The 26,193-nt window shown below is 33.3% G+C and overlaps 1 protein-coding gene across 1 annotated transcript in view; it reads left to right on the top strand.

Moving 5' to 3' along the window:
- The first annotated feature begins 12,482 nt into the window (after positions 1-12,482).
- The window catches only part of LOC125820984 (uncharacterized), a 443,574-nt gene continuing 429,863 nt past the window's right edge, over positions 12,483-26,193 (top strand). Inside the window, exon 1 of the mRNA XM_049500414.1 lies at positions 12,483-12,494. The gene's annotated coding sequence lies outside the window, so the exon portion shown is untranslated. The remainder of the gene's footprint in view (positions 12,495-26,193) is intronic.

The following is a 26,193-nucleotide window of genomic DNA, read 5'->3' as shown; positions in this document are numbered from 1 at the left end:
CTCGTCGCCATATCGGTGCTCAATACTACTCCCAATAATATAACTTAGCTCATATGTTTAAAAGTATTTCCTCATCCTCAAAGTTTGAGACTATTACTCAAAACATTCTCTTAAAAGAGACTATACTCAAAAACTCCTCATGAACTCATTTAGAAATCGATGTTTCCTCTCATTTTAAATGTAAAAACATTTACTCTTGATAATATTTAGTTCCCGTATATTCATTTTAAAAAAATGAAAATTCAACTCTCCTTATCCTTATACTCAAGTCTTAAGTTTTAAAAGATTGTACAAGAATTCTTAGAATGACTCTAAAGAACTTTGAAGTCTTTACTCTTAACTCTGCCTTGAATTTGAATTATGAATTCAAGCGTTATGATTCATGTTATGAAGGATAAGTCGATGTTTAGATGTATTATAGATTTGTTAGAAATTGAAAGAAGTTAAGGTACACTTTAAAAGAACTTAGACGGAGCAAATGACGGAAAATGAGTGGGGGCAGGCAACCCTGGCGCACTGCTGGTGTGGGGCGCCAGACCTTGAACTTCAGAGGGATCATTTTGGTGCACTACAAGGGTGGCGCACCATCCCTCCTGGCGCATCTGTGGCACGTCGCGCTACCCCTCCCCAGAACGACTCGACAATTTTTTCTTCTCATTTTCTAATTCACCTAGAATCGATTGATTTCCTCAAATTTTTATTAGATTCAATTAGCAAATACAAGTACATGAGAATGTACTCTCTTTTTCTCAAGAGCAACCTTCAAAGATTGAAATCCTCACCTCAAGAATTCATCAAACTCCATAATCAAAGCATGAAGAACAAAACCTCAAAAACATCCATCAAGAATTCAAATCATTCAACCACAAGAACGAAATTACGGATGAAATTTACATGATTGTCATGTGGGTGAGTGAAACCAATACTATGACAACCTACGTACCTTAATTTGGCAAAATTCCTCGACAAATCTCAAGAATCTTGATGAACGCCTTGAACCTCTCCTTTTTAAATCCTCTCATAACCCTAAGAGTAACTTAGAGTTGTAAAACTGATCCAAATTATTTTACACCTCTAAAATATTACTATTTTTTTAAAAGCTTATGGGGTAAGGAAAAGACCAAAATACCCCTCATTAATTCGGGTAAATTTCCTTAACTGGACATGCTGAGTTCAAACAGGCATATCTCCCTTATTAGAACTCAAAATTTAGAAAACTCGGTGGCATTGGAAAGAATATTCAAAGAACTTTTACTTGATATCTTATGGGCCACCTAACTCATCCCGTTCTGAAAGTTATGATCGTTTAAAGTTGACCCAAAACTCACAACTTAAGCATAACTTGCAAAATTCTCAACTTGGCTTTTTCCAATTTAGTTCTTTCTAAATTTAGCTCTTTGCTAAGGCGAGATGTTACAATAATGAACAAAGGTTACTTTCTAAAGTATCTCATATGTGTTTTATAAGGTTTTTAGCTTGCATTGACCACATTTATGACTTTTGATTTCTAACATGTTATTTTATTATTTAGCTTGGTCATTGCATGTCATGTAAAGTCTTTTTAGCAGGATTTCTTTACTCTTATACATTGTTATCATACTTGTGCCTACAATGTTTCACTAATGTAGGGTCCGACAATCCTATTCCCGATACTCGTGGTTGGTTGATCCTTTTGAGCTTTTGAAGATTGGTGAGTCCTCATGATCTGAGGGCCGATATTATTTTATTGATTTTAGGTTTTTTTTTCTATGTGGAAGACTTCTTATGTGATGTATGGCTTACGTCCCAATATCTTTCTCTATGATGTAATAGACTGCCTTGAGACTTATGTTAGATTTCCAGTTTTGTCAAACTCTTTTGTATGAAATGCTATCTCTTGAACTCTTTGCTTCTATTATATTGTTTGATGTATGCTAAGTGGCTTGGGTAGGGCCTCCCGGGGTTCTACCCGTCATGTTACGCCCAGGGTCTACTTTGGATCATGACATGTAATCTCTTTCAATTCTTACATTCTACTTTAGAATTTTTCTGATATATTGTCAAGCTTCAAAAATTAACCCATCATGTGCACTTAGTGTGGTATTTGTAGCCTGAAAAAAAGTAGAATGTTCATAAATCTTATCCTTATCTTTCTTTTAATAATCATTTTTAAAACATACGACAAACAGAGAAATAATCTCTTCTAATAAGAGAAATATGAATCCTATATTGTGGGATAAAATATCTACCGAACATTATTACAAACAAACATGGTAACAAAGAAAGAGAAAATGGTGAACCACCTCAAAAATGACAAATATAACTATAACCAAGAAATATTGAAATCATGCAAAAACGTCGGTAGCATTTACACCAACTAATGCTTCCATATCTGAAATAAAATTAAATTAATAATAATAATAATAATGATAATTAAATAATTAGAATTAATCTTTCAGATTTAGTTATTGTATGAATTTTTTTTCTCTTAATATCGGACTAAAGCTAAATATTTGTTACAAATTCAAAGATAGCCATCACGAAAAATTCATGTCAACACAAATAAAGAGAAAGGTAGTGAGAAATACCCACAAAAATAGTACAATTTTTGACGTAAACATTTCCTACAATAAAATTGTGTTTCTCCTTCTCACATTTTCAAATCTCTATTTCGTGCATCTTTGAGAGCATCTCTTACCCGTCCATGGAGATTCTTCAACAGAACTACCAAATCAAAGACGAATCATGAAATACAAAAAGCAAACAATAATAGATGGCATCGAGGTGTATTTTAAATAAAATTTAACAATGGAGAAACCTTTTGAAAACAATTATTTGTCTTTTGTTCCAAAATTTGTGCTTTTAAATTGAAGTTCGAAGTTCAGTATTATATGTTAATTTCATATTTGGTCATGCACCCGGTCTTTCTAGTGGAGGTATCTCATGGTTAAGAACGTTAGCCATCAATCATTTATATTGAAGTAAGATTGACTGCGGACGAAAGTCATACATCCACCAATAGTCATTGTAAAAATTAAATTCATTGATAACTTCTCACCTTTAGGTAAAAGCATGTTAATAAAAAGAAAAACACTAGGGTCTTCTAACGAAAGATATAGGAATGGTAATTGAATCAATAATTCTAGTTACTATACTAGAACTTAAATTAGTTGTGATACTATCAGTTGATGGGTCTCATATATTTGATTTTAATGAGTTTGAATATAGGATTTTAATGATTGCTTGGAGGGAGTAATTCCTTATGCGATAAATCAAAAACAATAGATTTAGTTCTTTCCTTCTTTCTTACTTTCATGGGTTGATATGGCCCTTTTTCGAGCTATAGCATAATTAAGTGATTTTTCTATTATAAAATAGAGTTTAACAACTTGTTGAAATAATTATAATTATTAGTTGAGTGACATTTATGTTACAAAATAAAATTGACTGACTTTTTAATATAAAATAAAATAAAATATGTTTTTGAAGAATATTATCATTAGTTGAGTGACCATAATTTTACAAAAACTGAAGTTGATAAAAAATATTACTACTCCCACTGTCCTATTTCATATGAGTTAGTTTGACTCGTTACGGAGTTTAAGAATTTTTTTTTTGAAACTTATGGTCTAAAAAAATAATAGGTATTTCTGTCGCTATAACTCATTTCATTAAGTATAAAATGGACATTTTAAAATTAAATTATTACTTAATATAAAAATATTTATTCTTTTTTGGACTGACCAAAAAGGAAAGTAACTCATAAATCCGACAGAGATAGTATTTGAGAAACTATACAAAAATATAATTCCATATATATACTAGGGTTCAAGTTACAAGGTCAAAAGATTGATCAGAATGGAGATGAACATTGATAATAATACTTCAGGTTGTGATATTTCTTCTTTTTATTCCGATCGTTACCTCTACTAATCTTTTTTTTCGTTTCTTTTGTCATTGATTTAAAACTATTAGTATTACTAGATATTTGTAGAATTCCAGAGGATCTTCCATTGGGAATGTAGGATTTGAAATTTTCCTGTGTGGTTTGTGGGATATCACACTGGAGTGGTGTTTACTTTATGCGAACCCGGAGATAGAAAGTGTGGGTTTTGGTATGGTCAAGTTATCCTTTCAGGATCCCAATTAGGATCTGACTGTAAATTGCAAATTCAATTAGTTTTGGGCCCATTTTCTTTGATTCATATAAACTGAAAAATGGATGTTTAATACAACGAAATCGAATACTAAGTAAATCTAACATAGCTGGAATGAGTGGGTATCCATGTTGAATCTGCAGAGGAGAAGATCAGAATTAGAGAAGAAGAGAATAGAAGGAAAGAGAGAGGAGAAATAAGGGAGGAATTGATTTACCTGAAGTTTATTGTTGCATTCTCTCCCCTTCTACAGTTTATAACAACCTTCAAATAACGTCGCAAGATCCTAAATCTTATGCCTCACTAATTGATATTTAATCTTGGTCGTTTATTTGCCAAGTAGTTACCCTCCTTCCGTGATTCAGCTTCGTATTAAGCTATACTAAGTAAGATCATTACATATCCCAAATTAATTATCCTCTCAATATTGTTATCCGATAAAAATAACACTATAATCTCGATTAGTTGTCCCGGATCCCTCATACGTTTTAATGTAATCCTACTAGTGAGGTCTCTTTCGAGCTCTTAGTGTAAGAGAGGCACATCTTACTTGGCTTAAAAGAAGTGTAAAAATTAATTGTAATAACAATATTATCCAACAGAGGTGCACATATCAATGGTAATCAAATTTTGTATCGGAGGTTCGTACTTTTATAATAGTATAGATTAAAAGATAGAAATATTAATATATTACCAAATATTCATAAAAGTGGAAAATTAACTTTCTAAGACCAGTACATGTGGATGGAAGAGTGTGGCATAGTGGTCAATTAAGTTGTTGAGAACCATGAGATCTCATGTTCGAATCCCAGCAGCGACAAAAACAAGACTAGGTGACTTTTCCGATAATTCATAGGCTTAGTGGATAGAGTTACCTAGTAAATATTGCTAGTGGGAGGTAATATGTCTAAAATATGTAACATTGTCATCAATTTTTCTTTACTTATAGCTCCATTTACATTTGCTTTACTTATAGCACCTGTAAATTTTACAGTTCAGTCCCGATTGACCGTTGACCAGCACGGACCGTCATTCGATGCTCGGTCCGTAGGTCTGACCGTAGGTGAGGGTAGCATAGATGAAAATTGTGATTGGGTCAACTTCAAATAGTCATAACTCTTAGCATAAAAGGAATTGTGTGTCCCATGAACTATGATATGATAGATAATTGAATCCTCTTTCCAAGGCCCCTGAGTTTGCTAAAATCCGACCTCCGAGTAAAAAGTTATGCTTGTTTTAGTGAAGTCCTGTCTTGCAGACTTGACCGACGACCCCAATCGACGGACCTTCGATTGACCTACGGCCCCGTAGGTCCAATCCGTCGGTCACTCCGACAACAATTAAGTCAGGGGTCTTTTGATCTTTTCCTATTTCATTGGACCCCTAAGATACGTCGTTTAGACCCTAAATCATGAGGTTTTAGTCAGTTTAAACCTAGAAACATAAGTAGAACTTACCTTAGTCAAAATCATTAATCAAAACTTAGAAAATATGAAGCAAAAGAGGAGAAAAAGGTCAAGAACCCTAGTCCAAGAACGCACCAAGTTTTCTTCAGTTCCAGCCCAGAAATCAAAGGATTTCTCCGTGAAATTCGTCACCAGGTATGTGGGATTTCACTGGTGGGTTCCTTTCGCCCATTAGGTCCCTAGAATTCAGTAAGATTCTTTATTCCATGATTATGAACAGACCTAGGGTTTCTAGAATGTCAACAGATCATTATGAATTAGTTATTTAAATGTTCCAAATCAGATTATCATGTTATTTCTCAGTTTATTGCATGAATTTCAGAATCCTAGCTATGTATTTCTTTAGTTCTTGAATTACACATGCTAGGTCAGATATTTCAGTATTCAGTTATACATGCCTCAGTTTATGAATGCATCATTATCAGATTAATTGTTGCATTCTCAGTTTGCATGTTCAGTTCGAGCTATCCAGTATTTACTGAAATTCAGTCATAACCAATTAACTACTTAATTCATTGGGAGTAGCATAATACCGATTTGGACTAGGGTTTAGCGTACCCACGTAATCCCAGAACTACGAGCCATGTAGGTGTAAGTTCCCTCTATGGGCAATATCAGTTAGTGATCACGCCAACATGCCTCTACTCGTTTGGCCGGGTGTATTGGGTCCTCTCTATGGGGCGTATATATCGGACTCCACATTTAGCTCATTTGGTTTTATGTCGTTTATTGGTAGCTCCCACAGTTTAGTCAGATTCTATTGCATTGACCATTTATCAGTATAGTCAGTATTCAGTTTCAGCATGTTATAAATTGGTCAATACATTCAGTTAGCTCAGTATTCAGTATCTATATCATGTCCAGATTATTTCATTGCTTTATTGCTTTGTTCAGTTATATGTTCTTTCAACTTTACTCTATCCTGCATGCTCAGTACCTTTCAAGTACTGACGCATACGTGCGCTACATCTTCTCGTGATATAGCTTCAGGTTCTACGCATCCAGATAACGCTTAGATCGGTTCCCGATCTCCAGTTCAGCAGAATCAATGGTTAGTCCTCATTCTTCGAGGACAATAGTCATGAGTTTCTTTTCGATATTTTAGTCTTTTAGTTTCAGTTTTGCTAGACGTAGCTGGGGCATGTCCGAGCATTTCTAGTCAGTTAGAGGCTATTTTCAGACATAGTTAGATTCATCTTAGTATTGAGTTAATATTTTCTTTGTATTAAACTCATCAGTTATCATTTATCTCAGTTATAGTATATGGGTATTCCCCATCTTTTCATTTTATTTATGATTATAGTATCCACATCAGTTTATTATCTTTAGTATGCTCTTGATCATGCCAACATGGTTAGCTTTGGATCACTTATGGTCCTAGGTACCGTGTCCGCGTCTCGGGGGTAGCTCGGAGAGTGACATGGTGAGTCCTCATGAAAAGAAGGCCGAGGCTTTTATGTCTTTTTCTATTTTCAGCATTTGTATGTGATGTATGGGTTACGTCCCAATAACTTTTCTTATGATGTAATAGATGACATTGAGACTTATATTAGACTTCCACTGTTGTCAAACTCGTTTGTATGGAATGTTATCTTTTGAACTCTTTACTTCTATTTTCTTGTATGATGTATGCTAAGTGACTTGGGTAGGGCCTCTCAGGGTTCTACCCATCATGTAACGCCTAAGGTCTACTTTGGGTCGTGACATGTAATCTCTTACATTCTACTTTAGAATATTTGTGATATTTTGTCTAACTTCAAAAATTAATCCATCCACTGTACTTAGTGTGATATTTGTAGCATGCAAAAAGTAGAATGTCCATAAATCTTATCCTTATCTTTATCATAATAATCATTTTTAAAAACAGACGACAAAGAAAGAAAGAATGTCTTCAAATAAGAGAAATATGAATCCTACATTGTGGGATAAAATATCTAATGAACGCTATTACCAACAAACACGGTAAAAAAGAAAGAGAAAATGGTGAACCACCTCAAAAATGACAAATATAATTATAACCAAAGAAATATCGAAATCATGCAAAAACGTGGGTAGCATTTACACCAACTAATGCTTCCATATCTGAAATAAAATAAAATTAATAATAATAATAATAATAATGATAATTAAATAATTAAAATTAATCTTTCAGATTTAATTATTGTATGAATTTCTTTTCTCTTAATATTGGACTAAAGCTAAATATTTGTTACAAATTCAAACATAGCCATCACAAAATATGACATCAACACAAATAAAGAGAAAGGTAGTGAGAAATACCCACAAAAATACTACAGTTTTTTACATAAACATTTCGTACAATAAAATTGTTTTTCTCCTTCTCACTTTTTCAAATCTCTGTTTCGTGCATCTTTGAGAGCATCTCTTCCCCGTCCATGGATATTCTTCAACAGATCTACCAGATAGAAGACGAATAATGAAATACAAACAATATACAGTAATAGATGACATTGAGGTGTATTTTAAATAAAATTTAATAATGGAGAAACCTTTTGAAAACAATTATTTGTCTTTTCTTTCAAAATTTGTGCTTTTAAAATGAAGTCCTAAATTCAGTATTATATGCTAATTTCATATATGGTCATACACCTGACATTTCTAGTGGAGCCCTCTCATGGTTAAGAACGTTACCCATCAATCATTTATATTGAAGTATGATTCACTGCGGATCATAGTCATACATCCACCAACAGTCATTGTACAAATTAAATTCATTGATAGATTATCACCTTTGGATAAAAGCATGGTAATAAAAATAAAAACACTAGGGTCTTCTAACAAAAGATAAAGGAATGGTAATTGAATCAATAATTCTAGTTACTAGACTAGAACTTAAATTAGTTGTGACAGTATCGGTTGATGCGTCTCATATATTTGATTTTAATGATTTTGAATAGAAGATACTAATGATTCCTTGGAGGAAGTAATTCCTTATGCGATAAATCAATAACATTAGATTTAGTTATTTTCTTCTTTCTTTCTTACCTTCATGGGTTGATCTGGACCTTTTTCGAGCTAATAGCATAATTAAGTGATTTTTCTATTATATAATAGAGTTGAACAACTTGTTGAAATAATTATCATTAGTTGAGTGACATTTATGTCACAAAATAAAATTGACTGACTTTTTAATATAAAATAAAATAATATATTTTTTGAAGAATATTATCATTACTTGAGTGACCATAGTTTTACAAAAACCAAAGTTGATAAAAAATATTACTACTCCCTCTGTCCTATTTCATATGAGTTAGTTTGACTAGTTACAAAGTTTAAGGAAAAAAAAAGAATTTTGAAACTAATGATCTAAAATAAGTGATAGATATTTATGTGGCTATAACACATTTCATGAAGTATAAAATGGACATTTTAAAATTAAATTATTACTTAATATAAAAATATTTATTCTTTTTTTGGACTGACCAAAAAGGAAAGTAACTCATAGATTGGACAGAAATAGTACTTGATAAACTATACAAAAAATTAACTCCTTATATATACTAGGGTTCAAGTTAGAGGGTCAAAAGATTGATCAGAATAGAGATGAACATTGATAATAATACTCCAGGTAGTGAAATTTCTTCTTTTTATTCTGATTGTTACCTGTACTTATCTTTTTTGCTTTTCTTTTGTTATTGATTTTACACTATTAGTATTACTAGATATTCGTAGAATTGAAGAGGATCTTCCATTGGGAATGTAGGATTTGAAAATTTCATGTGTTGTTTGTGGGCTATCACACTGGAGCAGGGTTTAGTTTATGCGAACCCGGAGGTAGAACGTGTGGGTTTTGGTATGAACAAGTTATCCTTTCAGGATCCCAATTAGGATCTGACTGTAAGTTGCAATTTTCAAAAGTAAACCCACTTAGTTTTTTGGGGACCATTTTCTCTGATTTATAAACTGAAAAAATGGATGTCTAAGACAACGAAATCGAATACTAATTAAATTTAAGATAGTTGGAATGAGTGGGTATCCATGTCGAATCTGCAGAGGAGAAGATCAGAATTAAAGAAGAAGAGAATAGAAGGGAAGAGAGAAAAGAAATATGGGAGGATTTGATTTACCTGAAGTTTATTGTTGCATTCTCTCCCCTTATGCTGTTTATAATAACAACCTTCAAATAACGTGGCGAGATGCTGACTCTTTGCCCAAATAATTGAGATTTAATCTTCGTCGTTTATTTGCCAAGTAGTTACCCTCCTTCCTTGATTCAGCTTCGAATTAAGCTATACTATGTAAGATCATTACATTTCCCGAATTAATTATCCTCCCAGAATTGTTATCCAATAAAAATAACACTATAATCTCGATTAGTTGTCTCAGATCCCTCGTATGTCTTAGTGTAATCCTACTAGTGAGGTCTCTTTCGAGCTCTTAGTGTAAGAGAGGCACATCTTACTTGAACATACACTCTTGGCTCAAAAGAAGTGTAAAAATTAATTGTAATAACAATATTATCCAACAGAAGTGCATTTATTAATGGTAATCAATTTTTGTGTCGGAGGTTCATACTTTTATAATAGTGTAGATTAAAAGATAGAAATATTAATATATTACCAAATATTCATAAAAGTGAAAACTTAACCTCTTAAGACAAGTACATGTGGACGGAAGAGTGTTGTGTATTGGTCAATGAATTTGTTGAGAACCATGAGATCTCATGTTTGAATCCCAGCAGAGACAAAAAAAAATATTAGGTGATTTTCCCCATCTTTCCCCATCTTTCCCCATCTTTCATAGGCTTAGTGGACAGACTTACCTAGTACATATTGTTAGTGGGAGGTAATATGCCTGAAATATGTAACATTGTCATCAATTTTTTCTTTACTTACAGCACCTGTACATTTTACAGTTCAGACGGAAAATGTAAATGGAGCTGATTGGCAGGAAGATCTTTACGAAAAGGTATGGTTTGATAAACTGGATGGTTATAACACTATAAGAAATAGCTGAATGTTTCGAAATATTTCCTATGATTATAGAGTAATAGACGAGGTTTACCATACCAAGTGTACAACTAAATTCATGACCATACCCCTCCACTCAAGGTGCTTTATGTATTCCGTTTCTTAGAGGTAATAGATTTCTAATCATGTTAACAGGTAACTTTTTAGAAACGAACATTATTAATCCTCACTGTGATGGTACTCTGTAAAGCCTGTCTTGGTCCCATATTGCCAACGACGAAAAATTAATTTTGCATGCCCTGCCATAATTTAGAAATGAAGTATATTTTGATAAATCAATTGATTAGAGAAAAATTAGTTGTTGAGTACTGCGATCATGTTAACTTAATTCATGAGATACATAATATTTCTGTAAGTTGGGGTAAAAGTTCTTCATGGCATGTCACCAATTTTCTTTCAGGCAACTAAAATCTTTAATTGCTAATTTGAGGGATAAACCTATTCATGCAAGAAGTATATACCTGAATATATGGCTATAAGATGTTCTCTGTGAAAAGACATCCGTTCATCTGTATTAATTGGTATACTTTTTCTATTTTTTTATTTCTTATTATAGATAAATTCAATCCTTCCGTCTTCGAAACATGTCCTTCTCTACTTACATTCCCGACTTGGTTTACTAGCTAGTAATAAGTTGGAATACTCCGACTTTCCAAGAATAAACATATAACACTAACATGCTTTGTATTCTCCATCCCATCGTTTTTCACTTGTGAAGCCAACAACATTGTTATTCTTTCATTGTTTGCCCTCGTTTTACCTCATTGATGATAAAGGTGTAAAGTGGAAAAAAAATGATTGCCATTAAACTGTGTTATATCTTGCAACCTAACTTTAAAAAGTATATTCTAATTCCTCCTAGTTGAACTGGTCTATGATCGCATTGAGGAAGTTGTATTCTTGAATTGAGCACCAAGAAGCTAAAGGAAGCAAAGTTCAGTAACTTAGTTTACCATTTACATGTTAATCAGTATTAGCACCTAACCATATGGGAATGCATTCTTGACATTTCCGCAATTGACTTATTGAAAATTTGTAATCCAGATCAAGTCTATGAAGGAGATGTATTTATCAGACCTCAATGATTTATACGAGAAAATTGCTTATAAAGTGCAGCAGGTATGTCATCAACATCCCTCTAAGTTCTTCATAATAGTTCCAAATTTTGGTTGGCTCCCTTGCATGTTCCATAAAATGACACACCATCATTTGCATATAGCATGCACCAAGGTGTAATTCATATTGTATGCTATTGGTTATTGCCTTATTGGAACTGATGTTGAAAGCTCAAAACATTTAATTCTCGTTTTTGCTTCTTTGGTTCCTATTCTGTTGATTGTCATCTTGAGAAAAAGTGTTCTCATAGTGGGAATATGTTGTAATGCGGCTAATTCCTTTTCATTTCTAGCAGTTGCATCATTTGTTTCTGTTGAAGCATTGTGAAAGTCAAGGTGGCCGGTAGTGGACATCATAAAAGAGTTATTTTCATAAGTCATTTTACGGTTATTTGTTTTGCTTTCAGTAAAGGAATTAAGGCTTCCCTAGTTCTTCGGGCAAGCGCTTGATTTATCTAAATTTAAAAGCACTTGAGTCGACATTATGTTGAATTGTGTGAACCTTGCGAGCTATGTTATTTTTCTCTTTATGTCATTTCTTAAACTTTCCTCCCTTTTTGGTTGCCGTGGGAAGTTCTTGAAGCATGAAGTTCAAAGGTTTGCAAAGGCCAAGAAACAAGACTCACTAAACTGATTCTTTTTTTTTCTTTTGATATTATGCATGACTCTCTTAATCAGAGTCTTCCAAATGAGAGAATTGAAAATCTCAAGATGACGTTGGAACGCATTATGCTTTTCTTGCGGCATAAAAGACATGATATTAATCTTGTTCACAAAGAGAGACTACTTTTGGTTGAGAAGCACATAAGTTTCTTTCAAAGTTGCAAAAATTTGCACAAGCCTACTTCTTCTCCATTGCACTGGCAACTTCCTCAGCCTTCCATCCAGACAAGTCAGGTATGCAGTCCAAACTTGTTTGGATAATTCAACTATCTTCACCTTGTTGAAGTTGTTTTCCTCTTGTGTTAACATGCATCTACATTTCAAGTAGAATTTTTTTTTCTTGCAGGGGGGGGTTGATAACTTCGGGACTTGTGATTATTTTCCCAGTTTAAATCTCTTAAGTTATGACTGATCACTCGTGTTACTTCTACTTTTTTCTAAGATCTCATGTGTTTAAATAGGAATGTATGGAGGTCAAAGATTTGAGTAGAAGGTTAGTAGAAAGTCGAATGTTGTCGTACTTCTAGTAGAATGATTTAGGTAGCTCGAAGTATCTTTTTCTCCTCGGTATATTAATATTTGTTGCTACACTTGTTTCTTACATTGCTACTACGTTCTCTCGTTTTCTATCTTATTTTCTTGTGTTGGTTACATTTCTTTTGAGCCGAGGGTCTATCGGAAACAACCTATCTACGGTAACGTTTGCTTACATCATACCCTCCCTAGATCCCACTTGTTGAATTACATGGCGATGTTATTGTTGATTTCCTTTATTTATTTCTATGATTTTGTGTGTAAAGATAATGATCTCTCGCAATTTACTCGTAAGTTACTAATCATATCTTGCACGTTAAATCCTTCGCAGGAACAGGATACATATGCACGTCAGTTGCCTATGTTGGATTCATGTGGGAGAGATATTGCTTCTGAGTTTGATAGGCTTCTACGTTTGATTGATTAGATGGTAGTTATGATGGATTGTGTTAACTATGGAATGGTTTTGGTACGTTTGGTATTGATAGATTGAGTTCTGGCACAAAACTTGATGAGCATTGAGAACATGAATGGTTATGTAAAGTGCTCTTGAACCTATGCACTCCTCCCTAGATTATGTAAAGTACTTGTGTACCAACTTATGCATCCTTTCCTAGATTATATAGAAAGCACTGCAATTATTCTAATAAATTACTTAAATTTGATGTGGGAACCAGACTAAAATTTGAAATATCCGTCTCAAATATTTTCTTTGTTTGAATCTTTAGCAGCACTACAAACAAAAGTCACATTTTTCCTCAAAAAAATTTATGGCCTCTCTTTTTAGTATTTTCTTCAATTTATTTCTCTGATTCGTAAAGTGTGTTTCCTTAAATAATGATGATATTTTAATCGTTTTCAAATATAAAATTCGTTAAGAACCATTATAAGCTGATTTTTCTTTTGTTATAATAATATATATTAAGAGAAAATGGCCAAATGCCCCCTCAATCTATTACACAATTCTCAACTACACACCAATACTTTACGGGGGGTCGTATTACCCTCTTGAAATATAGTTAACTAAGATATTAACACCCTTAAAACGTCACCCTCAAATCTTTGTTGGCTAGTGTAATACACGTGCCAATTTTTCTTAGAATAAAAAAAATATCAATTTTCTCTACCATTCTTGCCCTAATCACTATTACCAAATCTCATCGTCATTCTTCCTCTTCCTAAATCTTCTTTTTATTTTTTCTTCGTTGTTTCTGGATGACTCATCTCCTTCAGTCCACCTTCATCTCCACCACACCACACTATACCACCAACCTTTGCCCATTTTTTTTTTGAAAAATGTTTTGCCATACATCTATTTGCACAAAACTCAATTGTTATTGTTAAATTTGCGTTCATCGTTATCTTTGAAGATAGTTCTTTTCCTATTGGTTCTCAATTGCACTTCTTGATGAATTTGAAGATGAATTTTTTCTTGAGAAATCTCAAAGTTTAATACCCATTTTCAATTGCAGTTAAGAAACTTTGGTTGCTACTATAAATGAAAAGATGTCTCCGATGGAAGCTGCAATTTTATCTTTTGCGGTCGAGCTAAAAGTAGTCTCTATCAAGGTGAAGGATTTGAAGTGGTCTTTTTTCTTTCTTTTATTGTTCTGTCTAAAATTAGAGGAAGGTTTAAAAGGTATTGCTACTGAAAAGTATTGTGTGAATTAAAAATGAAAGTATGAAAAGATAAAATTCTTGTATTGATAGCCATGGGAACAAGTCGAGTTGAAGAGATTTGTAAAAGAGGGGATGGTTAGAGATGTGCGAGAGTGTGTGTGATTTTAGTTGATTAAATTTATTAATTATTCTAGTATCTAATTATGAACTGACAGTTGTCAAATAAATTAATGTTGACTTGTTTATCTATTTAAATACTTCAAGGGGGGTAATAGGACCCCCATAAAGTATTGGTGTGTAGTTGAGAATCAGACAATAGAATGAGGGGGCATTTGACCATTTTCTCTTATATTAATTATAGTTTACTTGTCAAAGTCAATTTTTTGGCAGAATTTTATAGCATTAAACATCACGATAGCTAGTATTGTGCGCCCATTTTCTTGAACTCTTGGAAATGCCTCTGAGCGCATGTTGAGGAAAAGGTTAGGCATGGTTGAGGAACCATTTAGAGAAAATTGAGACTCATTCGAAAATGGTGGAGACATTATTGGCTAAGATTAACACAAACAATGAATTATTCGATAGGGATATGAACTCCTCATGTATATGTACTGATAATCGACTAAAGAGGAAACATAAAGTAGTTGACAAAATATGATTAATGACTATTCCGTGGGATTTATACTTAGCATCGAGATAAGGTCGGGTTTCTAATAGCGATCAACCTATCACATAACTATGTGCCACCATAGGTTGTCTTAGATAGAGATTAGCTTGTGGATCCAGTTCAGCTCAAGTTTTATGGTTCTTACCTTGGCAAGTAAGGACATCACTTTTCAATAAGGGATAGACATTGAATTCCATGTTATAGTTCACATGGTCTATGTCGGTTAAAGGTAAACTTCGCACAATAATCATCATGCCCCGAGCCTACACCCTGGACGTGGCCGACACTCGAGAACCATTTCTGGCCCCAAGCGAGTCCTTGGCCTGGCTCAACTCTCAGCGGAAGACGTACTCAATACAAGATGAACTCAAATGTAAAACTTTAACTCAAAAGTATCAAATCATTAACTCAGAATATAATAAAATATTCAACTAGCCAAAAATAGGCAACTCAAGTCTTTAAAAAATTTAATAAAAGAAAACGAAACATAATTCTCAAACTCCATTGTCTATCTATGAAGCCTCTAAATGACAAATATGGAAGTCGGGACAAGACCCACAACATCCTATCAAAACTGAAAAAGTAACTTGAATCCTCCGGAAGGAAGAAGGCTCACCAAAGCTAACTCAAACTATTGTGGTATCAACGAACTGTCTGTTGATGACCCTAATCTCCTGTATTTGCATCATGAAATGATACAAGCCAAATGGCATCAGTACATTGAATCTACGAGCATGTAAGAGGAACACTGAACATAACATAAAAGCTTGAACTTGGAAAGAAGGAAACATACTCACTTCAACTCATGGATACTCAACTCAATAGAGTATAAAAACAACAATAAAGATGCAATTTATATAAATCATTTAAATAGTAGATAACAACTCAATGTATTTACAAATACAATTAGAACTCTTATTTGGGAGATTCTCTAACCCACAACTATTATCAATATGACCTATGTGATGGTACAACGTCTCACCCACGCTGCTAGAACTTTCCAATACCTTGCCGGAGTATAAGACATCCTCAACTAAGTGGATCCACTAAGCTGTGCTTAAAAAGCAATAAGAAATCATCCAAAAAGTATGACCCTTTCTACCCACATTGGCTGCATGGATTATGAGGACTTTGAGTTGTCTAAACTCGTCGCCATATCGGTGCTCAATACTACTCCCAATAATATAACTCAGCTCATATGTTTAAAAGTATTTCCTCCTCCTCAAAGTTTGAGACTATTACTCAAAACATTCTCTTAAAAGAGACTATACTCAAAAACTCCTCATGAACTCATTTAGAAATCGATGTTTCCTCTCATTTTAAATGTAAAAACATTTACTCTTGGTAATATTTAGTTCCCATATATTCATTTTAAAAAATGAAAACTCAACTCTCCTTATCCTTATAATCAAGTCTTAAGTTTTATAAGATTGTACACGAATTCTCAGAATGACTCTAAAGAACTTTGAAGACTTTACTCTTAACTCTACCATGAATTTGAATTATGAATTATGAATTCAAGGGTTATGATTCATGTTATGAAGGATATCTTGATGTTTAGATGTATTATAGATTAGTTAGAAATTGAAAGAAGTTAAGGTACGCTTTAAAAGAACTTAGACAGAGCAAATGACGGAAAAGGAGTGGGGGCAGGCAACCCTGGCGCACTGCTGGCGTGGGGCGCCAGACCTTGAACTTTAAAGGGATCATTTTGGTGCACTACAAGAGCGGGACACCATCCCCCCTGGTGCATCTATGGCACGTCGCCCTACCCCTCCCCCAGAACGACTCGACAATTTTTTCTTCTCATTTTCTAATTTGCCTAGAATCGATTGATTTCCTCAAATTTTTATTAGATTCAATTAGCAAACACAAGTACATGAGAATGTACTCTCTTTTTCTCAAGAGCAACCCTCAAAGATTGAAATCCTCACCTCAAGAATTCATCAAACTCCATAATCAAAGCATGAAGAACAAAACCTCAAAAACATCCATCAAGAATTCAAATCATTCAACCTCTAGAATGAAATTTGCATGATTGTCATGTGGGTGAGTGAAACCAATACTATGAAAACCTACGTACCTTAATTTGGCGAAATTCCTCGACAAATCTCAAGAATCTTGATGAACGCCTTGAACCTCTCCTTTTTAAATCCTCTCAAAACCCTAAGAGTAACTTAGAGTTGTAAAACTGATCCAAATTATTTTATACCTCTAAAATATTACTATTTTTTAAAAAGCTGATGGGGTAAGGAAAAGACCAAAATACCCCTCATTAATTCGGGTAAATTTCCTTAACTAGACATGCTGAGTTCAAACAGGCATATCTCCCTTATTAGAACTCAAAATTTAGAAAACTCGGTGGCATTGGAAAGAAGATTCAAAGAACTTTTATTTGATATCTTATGGGCCACCTAACTCATCCCGTTCTGAAAGTTATGATTGTTTAAAGTTAACCCAAAACTCACAACTTAAGCATAACTTGCAAAATTCACAACTTAGTCTTTTCCAATTTAGTTCTATCTAAATTTAGCTCTTTGCTAAGGCGAGATGTTACAATAATGAACAAAGGTTACTTTCTAAAGTATCTCATATGTGTTTTATAAGGTTTTTAGCTTGCATTAACCACATTTATGACTTTTGATTTCTAACATGTTATTTTATTATTTAGCTTGGTCATTCCATGTCATGTAAAGTCTTTTTAGCATGATTTCTTAACTCTTATACATTGTTATCATACTTGTGCCTACAATGTTTCACTAATGTAGGGTCCAACAATCCTATTCCCCATACTCGTGGCTGGTTGATCCTTTTGAGCTTTTGAAGATTGGTGAGTCCTCATGATCTGAGGGCCGATATTATTTTATTGATTGTAGGTTTTTTTTCTATCTTACATACTTCTTATGTGATGTATGGCTTACGTCCCAATATCTTTCTCTATGATGTAATAGGCTGCCTTGAGACTTATGTTAGATTTCCAGTTTTGTCAAACTCTTTTGTATGAAATGCTATCTCTTGAACTCTTTGCTTCTATTATATTGTTTGATGTATTCTACGTGGCTTGGGTAGGGCCTTCCGGTATTCTACCCGTCATGTTACGCTCAGGGTCTACTTTGGATTATGACATGTAATCTCTTTCAATTCTTACATTCTACTTTAGAATTTTTCTGATATATTGTCAAGCTTCAAAAATTAATCCATCATGTGTACTTAGTGTGGTATTTGTAGCATGAAAAAAAGTAGAATGTTCATAAATCTTATCCTTATCTTTCTTATAATAATCATTTTAAAAACATACGACAAACAGAGAAAGAATCTCTTCTAATAAGAGAAATATGAATCCTATATTGTGGGATAAAATATCTACCTAACAATATTACCAACAAACACGGTAAAAAGAAAGAGAAAATGGTGAACCACCTAAAAAATGACAAATATAACTATAACCAAGAAATATTGAAATCATGCAAAAACGTGGGTAGCATTTACACCAACTAATGCTTCCATATCTGAAACAGAATTAAATTAGTAATAATAATGATAATTAAATAATTAAAATTAATCTTTCAGATTTAATTATTGTATGAATTTTTTTTCTCTTTATATCGGACTAAAGCCAAATATTTGTTACAAATTCAAAGATAGCCATCACGAAAAATTCATGTCAACACAAATAAAGAGAAAGGTAATGAGAAATACCCACAAAAATAGTACATTTTTTGACGTAAACATTTCCTACAATAAAATTGTTTTTCTCCTTCTCACATTTTCAAATCTCTATTTCGTGCATCTTTGAGAGCATCTCTTACCCGTCCACGGAGATTCTTCAACAGAACTACCAAATCAAAGACGAATCATGAAATACAAAAAACAAACAATAATAGATGGCATCGAGGTGTATTTTAAATAAAATTTAACAATGGAGAAACCTTTTGAAAACAATTATTTGTCTTTTGTTCCAAAATTTGCATTTTTAAATTGAAGTTCGAAGTTCAGTATTATATGTTAATTTCATATTTGGTCATGCACCCGGTCTTTCTAGTGGAGGTTCTCATGGTTAAGAACGTTAGCCATCAATCATTTATATTGAAGTAAGATTGACTGCGGACGAAAGTCATACATCCACCAATAGTCATTGTACAAATTAAATTCATTGATAACTTATCACCTTTAGGTAAAACCATGGTAATAAAAAGAAAAACACTAGGGTCTTCTAACGAAAGATATAGGAATGGTAATTGAATCAATAATTCTAGTTACTATACTAGAGCTTAAATTAGTGGTGATACTATCGGTTGATGCGTCCTATATATTTTATTTTAATGAGTTTGAATATAGGATTTTAATGATTGCTTGGAGGGAGTAATTCCTTATGTGATAAATCAATAGCATTAGATTTAGTTCTTTCCTTCTTTCTTACTTTCATGGGTTGATATGGCCCTTTTTCGAGCTATAGCATAATTAATTGATTTTTCTATTATAAAATAGAGTTGAACAACTTGTTGAAATAATTATAATTATTAGTTGAGTGACATTTATGTTACAAAATATAATTGACTGACTTTTTAATATAACATAAAATAAAATATTTTTTTGAAGAATATTATCATTACTTGAGTGACCATAATTTTACAAAAACCGAAGTTGATAAAAAATATTACTACTGCCACTGTCCTATTTCATATGAGTTAGTTTGACTCGTTACAGAGTTCAAGAATTCTTTTGTGAAACTTATGGTCTAAAATAAATGATAGGTATTTCTGTCGCTATAACTCATTTCACTAAGTATAAAATGGACATTTTAAAATTAAATTATTACTTAATATAAAATATTTATTCTTTTTTGGACTGACCAAAAAGGAAGTAACTCATAAATTCGACAGAGATAGTATTTGAGAAACTATACAAAAAATTAACTCCATATATGTACTAGGGTTCAAGTTACAGGGTCAAAAGATTGATCAGAATGGAGATGAACATTGATAATAATACTCCATGTACTGAGATTTCTTCCTTTTATTCTGATCGTTACCTGTACGAATTTTTTTTCTTTTCTTTTGTCATTGATTTAACACTATTAGTATTACTAGATATTTGTAGAATTCCAGAGGATCTTCCATTGGGAATGTAGGATTTGAAATTTTCTTGCGTGGTGTGTGGAATATCACAGTGGAGTGGTGTTTACTTTATGTGAACTCGGAGATAGAAAGTGTGGGTTTTGGTATGGTCAAGTTATCCTTTCAGGATCCCAATTAGGATCTGATTGTAAATTGCAAATTCAAAAGTAAATTCAATTAGTTTTTTTGGGACTATTTTCTTTGATTTATATAACCTGAAAAAATGGATGTCTAATACAATGAAATCGAATACTAAGTAAATCTAAGATAGCTGGAATGAGTAGGTATCCATGTCGAATCTGCAGAGGAGAAGATCAGAATTAGAGAAGAAGAGAATAAAAGGGAAGAGAAAGGAGCAATAAGGGAGGAATTGATTTACCAGAAGTTTATTGTTGCATTCTCTCCCCTTCTACAGTTTATAACAACCTTCAAATAACGTGGCAAGATCCTAAGTCGTATGCCTCACTAATTGATATTTAATCTTGGTCGTTTATTTGCCAAGTAGTTACCCTCCTTCCTTGATTCAGCTTTGTATTAAGCTATACTAAGTAAGATCATTACATATCCCAAATTAATTATCCTCTCAATATTGTTATCCGATAAAAATAACACTATAATCTCGATTAGTTGTCCCGGATCCCTCATACGTCTTAATGTAATCCTACTAGTGAGGTCTCTTTCGAGCTCTTAGTGTAAGAGAGGCACATCTTACTTGGCTCAAAAGAAGTGTAAAAATTAATTGTAATAACAATATTATCCAACAGAGGTGCACATATCAATGGTAATCAAATTTTGTATCAGAGGTTCGTACTTTTATAATAGTATAGATTAAAAGATAGAAATATTAATATATTACCAAATATTCATAAAAGTGGAAACTTAACTTTCTAAGACCAGTACATGTGGATGGAAGAGTGTGGCATAGTGGTCAATGAAGTTGTTGAGAACCATGAGATCTCATGTTCGAATCCCAACAGCGACAAAAAAAAGACTAGGTGACTTTTCCGATAATTCATAGGCTTAGTGGACAGAGTTACCTAGTAAATATTGCTAGTGGGAGGTAATATGTCTAAAATATGTAACATTGTCATCAATTTTTCTTTACTTATAGCTCCATTTACATTTTCTTTACTTATAGCACCTGTAAACTTTACAGTTCAGACGGAAAATGCAAATGGAGCGGATTGGCGGGAAGAGCTTTACCAAAAGGTATGGTTTGATATGGGCACTTTTTATTTGCAAACGATTTAGAAAACTAGGGAAATTTGATATGTAGATTTTGATAAACAAGCAGGTTAAAACATTATAAGAAATAGCTGAATGTTTCGAAATATTTCCTATGATTATAGAGTAATAGAAGAGGCTTACCATACCAAGTGTACAACTAAATTCATGACCATACCCCTCCACGCAAGGTGCTTTATGTATTCTGTTTCTTAGAGGTAATAGATTTCTAATCATGTTAACAGGCAACTTGTTAGAAACGAACATTATTAATCCTCACTGTCATGATGCTCTTTATAACCTGTCTTGGTCCCGTATTGCTAATGACAAAAAACTAATTTCACATTCCCTGGCATAATTTAGAAATGAAGTATAATTTGATAAATTAATTGATTACAAAAAATTAAGTGTTGAGTGCTGAGAGCATATTAACTTAATTCATAAGATATATAATATTTATGTAAGTTCGGGTAAAAGTTCTTTATGGCATGCCACCAATTTTCTTTTCGGAAACTAAAATCTTTAATTGCTAATCTGATGGATAAACCTATTCATGCAAGAAGTATATACCTGAATATATGGCTATAAGATGTTTTCTGTGAAAAGACATCCGTTCATCTGTATTAATAGGTATACTTTTTCTATTTTTATTTTATTTCTTATTATAGAGAAATTCAATGCTTCCATCTTTGTAACTCATCCTTCTCTACTTACATCCCGGACTTGGTTTACTAGCTAGTAATTTGTTGGAATACTTCGACCTCTCCAAGAATAAACATATAACACTAACATGCTCTGTATTCTCCATTCCATCGTTTTTCACTTGTGAAGCCAACTACATTGTTATTCTTTCATTGTTTGCCCTCGTTTTACCTCATTGATGATAAAGGTGTAAAGTGAAAAAAAATAATGATTGCCATTAAACTGTGTTATATCTCGCAATCTAACTTTAAAAAAGTATATTCTAATTCCTCCTGGTTGAACTGGTCTATGATCACATTGAGGAAGCTAAAGGAAGAAAAGCTTAGTAACTTAGTTTACCATTTACATGTTAATCAGTTGTAGTATTCCTCTTCTACTTCACTTTTAACCTTTTTATCTAGAAGGTTCTTTTGTGAAGTTTCTCTAGTTTGTTCTCTATTGTATCGTACAGTTGTTCTAATTATCACCTAACCACATGGGAATGCATTCTTGACATTTATGCAATTGACTTATTGAAAATTTGTAATCCAGTTCAAGTCTATCAAGGAGATGTATTTATCAGACCTCAATGATTTGTACGAGAAAATTACTTATAAAGTGTAGGAGGTATGTCTTCAACATCCCTCTAAGTTCTTCATAATAGTTCCAATTTTTGGTTGGCTCCCTTGCAAGTTCCAAATTTGCATATAGCATGCGCCAAGGTGTAATGCATATTGCATTCTATTGGTTATTGCCTTATTGGTAACTCCTCAAACTGGGAACTGATGCAGAAAGCTCAAACACTTAATTCTCGTTTTTGCTTCTTTGGTTCCTTTGATGTTGATTGTCATCTTGCGAAACAGTGCTCTCATAGTTGGAATGTGTTGTAATGTGGCTAATTCCTTTTCATTTCTAGCATTTGCATCATTTGTTTTTGTTGAAGCATTGTGAATGATTGTGAAAATCAACGTGGTAGTGGACATCATAAAAGAATTATTTTGAAGGATTGTTAAGTCAAGGTGGTAGTGGACATCATAAAAGAGTTATTTTTACATGTTATTTTATGGTTGTTTGTTTTGATTTCAGTAAAGGAATTAACGCTTCCCTAGTTCTTCGGGCAAGCACTTGATTTTTCTAAATTTAAAAGCACTTGAGTCAACATTCTGCTTAATTGTCTAAACCTTGCGCACTATGTTATTCGTCTCTTTATGTCATTTCTTAAACATTCCTCCCTTATTTCGTTACCGTGGGAGGTTCTTGAAGCATGAATTTCAAAGGTTTGCAAAGGGCGAGAAACAAGACTCACTAAACTGATTTTTTTTCTTTCTAATTTTATGCATGACTCTCTTAATCAGAGTCTTCCAAATGAGAGAATTGAAAAACTCAAGATGTTCAAGATGACACTGGAACACATTATGATTTTCGTGCGGCTTAACAAACATGATATTAATCTTGTTCACAAGGAGAAACTGCTTTCGGTTGAGAAGCACATAAGTTTCTTTCTAAGTGGCAAAAATCTGCACGAGCCTACTTCTTCTCCATTGCAGGGCTAACTTCCTCAGCCTTCCATCCATACAAGTCAGGTATGTAGTCCGAACTTGTTTGGATAATTCAATTGTTTTCACCTTGTTGAAGTTGTTTTTCTCTTGTGTTAACATGCATCTACATTTCCAGTAGATATTTTTTTTTCTTAGGGGGGGGGGGGAGGTTGATAACTTCGGGACTTGTGATTATTTTCCCAGTATAAATATTTTAAGTTATGACTAATCTCTCGTGTTACTTCTACTTTATTCTAAGGTCTCATGTGTTTAAAGAGGAAGGTATGGAGGTCAAAGATTTGAGTAGAAGGTTTGTAGGGAGTCGAGTGTTGTTGTACTTCTAGTAGAATGATTTAGGTAGCTCGGAGTTTCTTTTTCTCCTCGGTGTATTATGATGGATTGTGTTAAGTATGGAATGATTTTGGTATGTTTGGTATTGATAGATTGAGCTCTGGCACAAAACTTGATAAGCGTTGAGAACATGAATGGTTATGTAAAGTGCTCGTGAACCCATGCACCCCTCCCTGGATTTTGTAAAGTACTTGTGAACCAACTTATTCATCCTTCCCTAGATTATGTAGAAAGCACTGCAATTATTCTGATAAATTACTTAAATATTATGTGGGAACCAGACTAAAATTTGAAATATCCATCTCCAAATTTTTCTTTGTTTGAATCTTTAGCAACACCACAAACAAAAGTCACATTTTTTCCTCAAAAAAAATTATGGTCTCTGATCTTTTTAGTATTTTCTTCCATTTATTTCTCTGATTCGTAAAGTGTGTTTCCTTATATAACGATGATATTTTAATTGTTTTCAAATATAAAATTAGTTAAGAACCATTATAAGCTGACTTTTCTTTTATGATAATAATATTAATTATAGTTTACTTGTCAAAGCTATTGTTTTGGAAAAAAATTATAGCATTCAACGTCATGATATCTAATATTGTGCACCCATTTTCTTGAACTCTTGGAAATGCCTCTATGCGTATGTTGAGGAAAAGGTTAGGCATGGTTGAGGAACCATTTAGACAAAATTGAGACTCATTCGAAAAGGATAGGGACATTATTGGCTAAGATTAACACAAAAAAATGAATTATTTGATAGGGATATGAACTCCTCGTGTATATGTACTGATAATAAACTAAAGAGGAAACATATAGTAGTTGACAAAATATGATTAATGACTATTCTTCGTGATTTATACTTAGCATCAAGATGATATTTAGATTGAAGGTCTCTTGTTAGTTGAGGTCGGTTTCTAATAGCGATCTACCTATCACATAACTATGTGCCACCATAGGTTGTCTTAGATAGACATTAGCTAGTGGATCCCGTTTATCTCAAGTTTTATGGTTCTTACCTTGGTAAGTAAGGACATCACTTTTCGTTGTGGGATAGACACCTGATTTCATGTTATAGCTCACATGGTCTATGTCGGTTAAAGGTAAAATTCCCACAATAATTATCACACCACGCGCCTACACCCTGGACGTGGCCGACACTCGAGAAATATTTCTGGCCCCAAGCGAACCCTTGGTCTGGCTCAAATTTCAGCGGAAGATGTACTCAATACAAGATGAACTCAAACGTAAAGCTCTAATTCAAAAGTCTCAAATCATTAACTTAGAATATTCATCTACCCAAAAATAGGCAACTCAAGTCTTTAAAACATTTAACAAAAGAAAATGAAACAGACTTCTCAAACTCTATTCTCTATCTACGAAGCCTCTAAATGACAAAGATGGAAGTCGGGACAATACCCAAGACATCCTATAAAAACTGAAAAAGTAACTGGAATCCTCCAGAAGCAAGGAGGCTCACCAAAACTAACTCGAATTGTTGTAGTATCAACTAAGTGCATGTTGATGACCCTGATCTATTGTATCTGCATCATGAAACGATCTAGGCCAAATAGCATTAGTACATTGAATGTACGAGCACGTAAGAGAAACACTGAACATAACATAAAAGCTTGAACTTGGAAAGAAGGAAACATACTCACCTCAACTCTACTCAACTCAACCTCAACTCATGGATACAAAACTCAATACAATATAAAAACAACAATAAGGATGCAGTTTATATAAAGCATTTAAAACAATAGACTCAATGTATTTAAAAATACAATAATAACTCTTATTTAGGAGATTCTCTAATTAACAACCATCACTATGAGCTATGTGATGATACAACATCTCTCCCACGTTGCCAGAACTGTCTTATACCTTTCTGGAGTATAAGACATCCTCAACTAAATGGATCCACTAAGCTATGCTTAAAATCAATAAGGAATCATCTAAAAATTATGACCCTTTCTACCCACGTTGGCTACATGGTTTATGAGGACTTTGGGTTGTTTGAACTCTTACTCATATTGTTGCTCAATACTACTCCCAATAATATAACTCAGCTCATATGTTTAAAACATTTCCTC

Source organism: Solanum verrucosum, unplaced genomic scaffold, assembly GCF_900185275.1.
Source record: "Solanum verrucosum unplaced genomic scaffold, falcon-dt-bn FXZP01000232.1, whole genome shotgun sequence".
Taxonomy (NCBI): Eukaryota; Viridiplantae; Streptophyta; class Magnoliopsida; order Solanales; family Solanaceae; genus Solanum; species Solanum verrucosum.
This window is presented reverse-complemented; position numbering and strand designations above follow the sequence as displayed.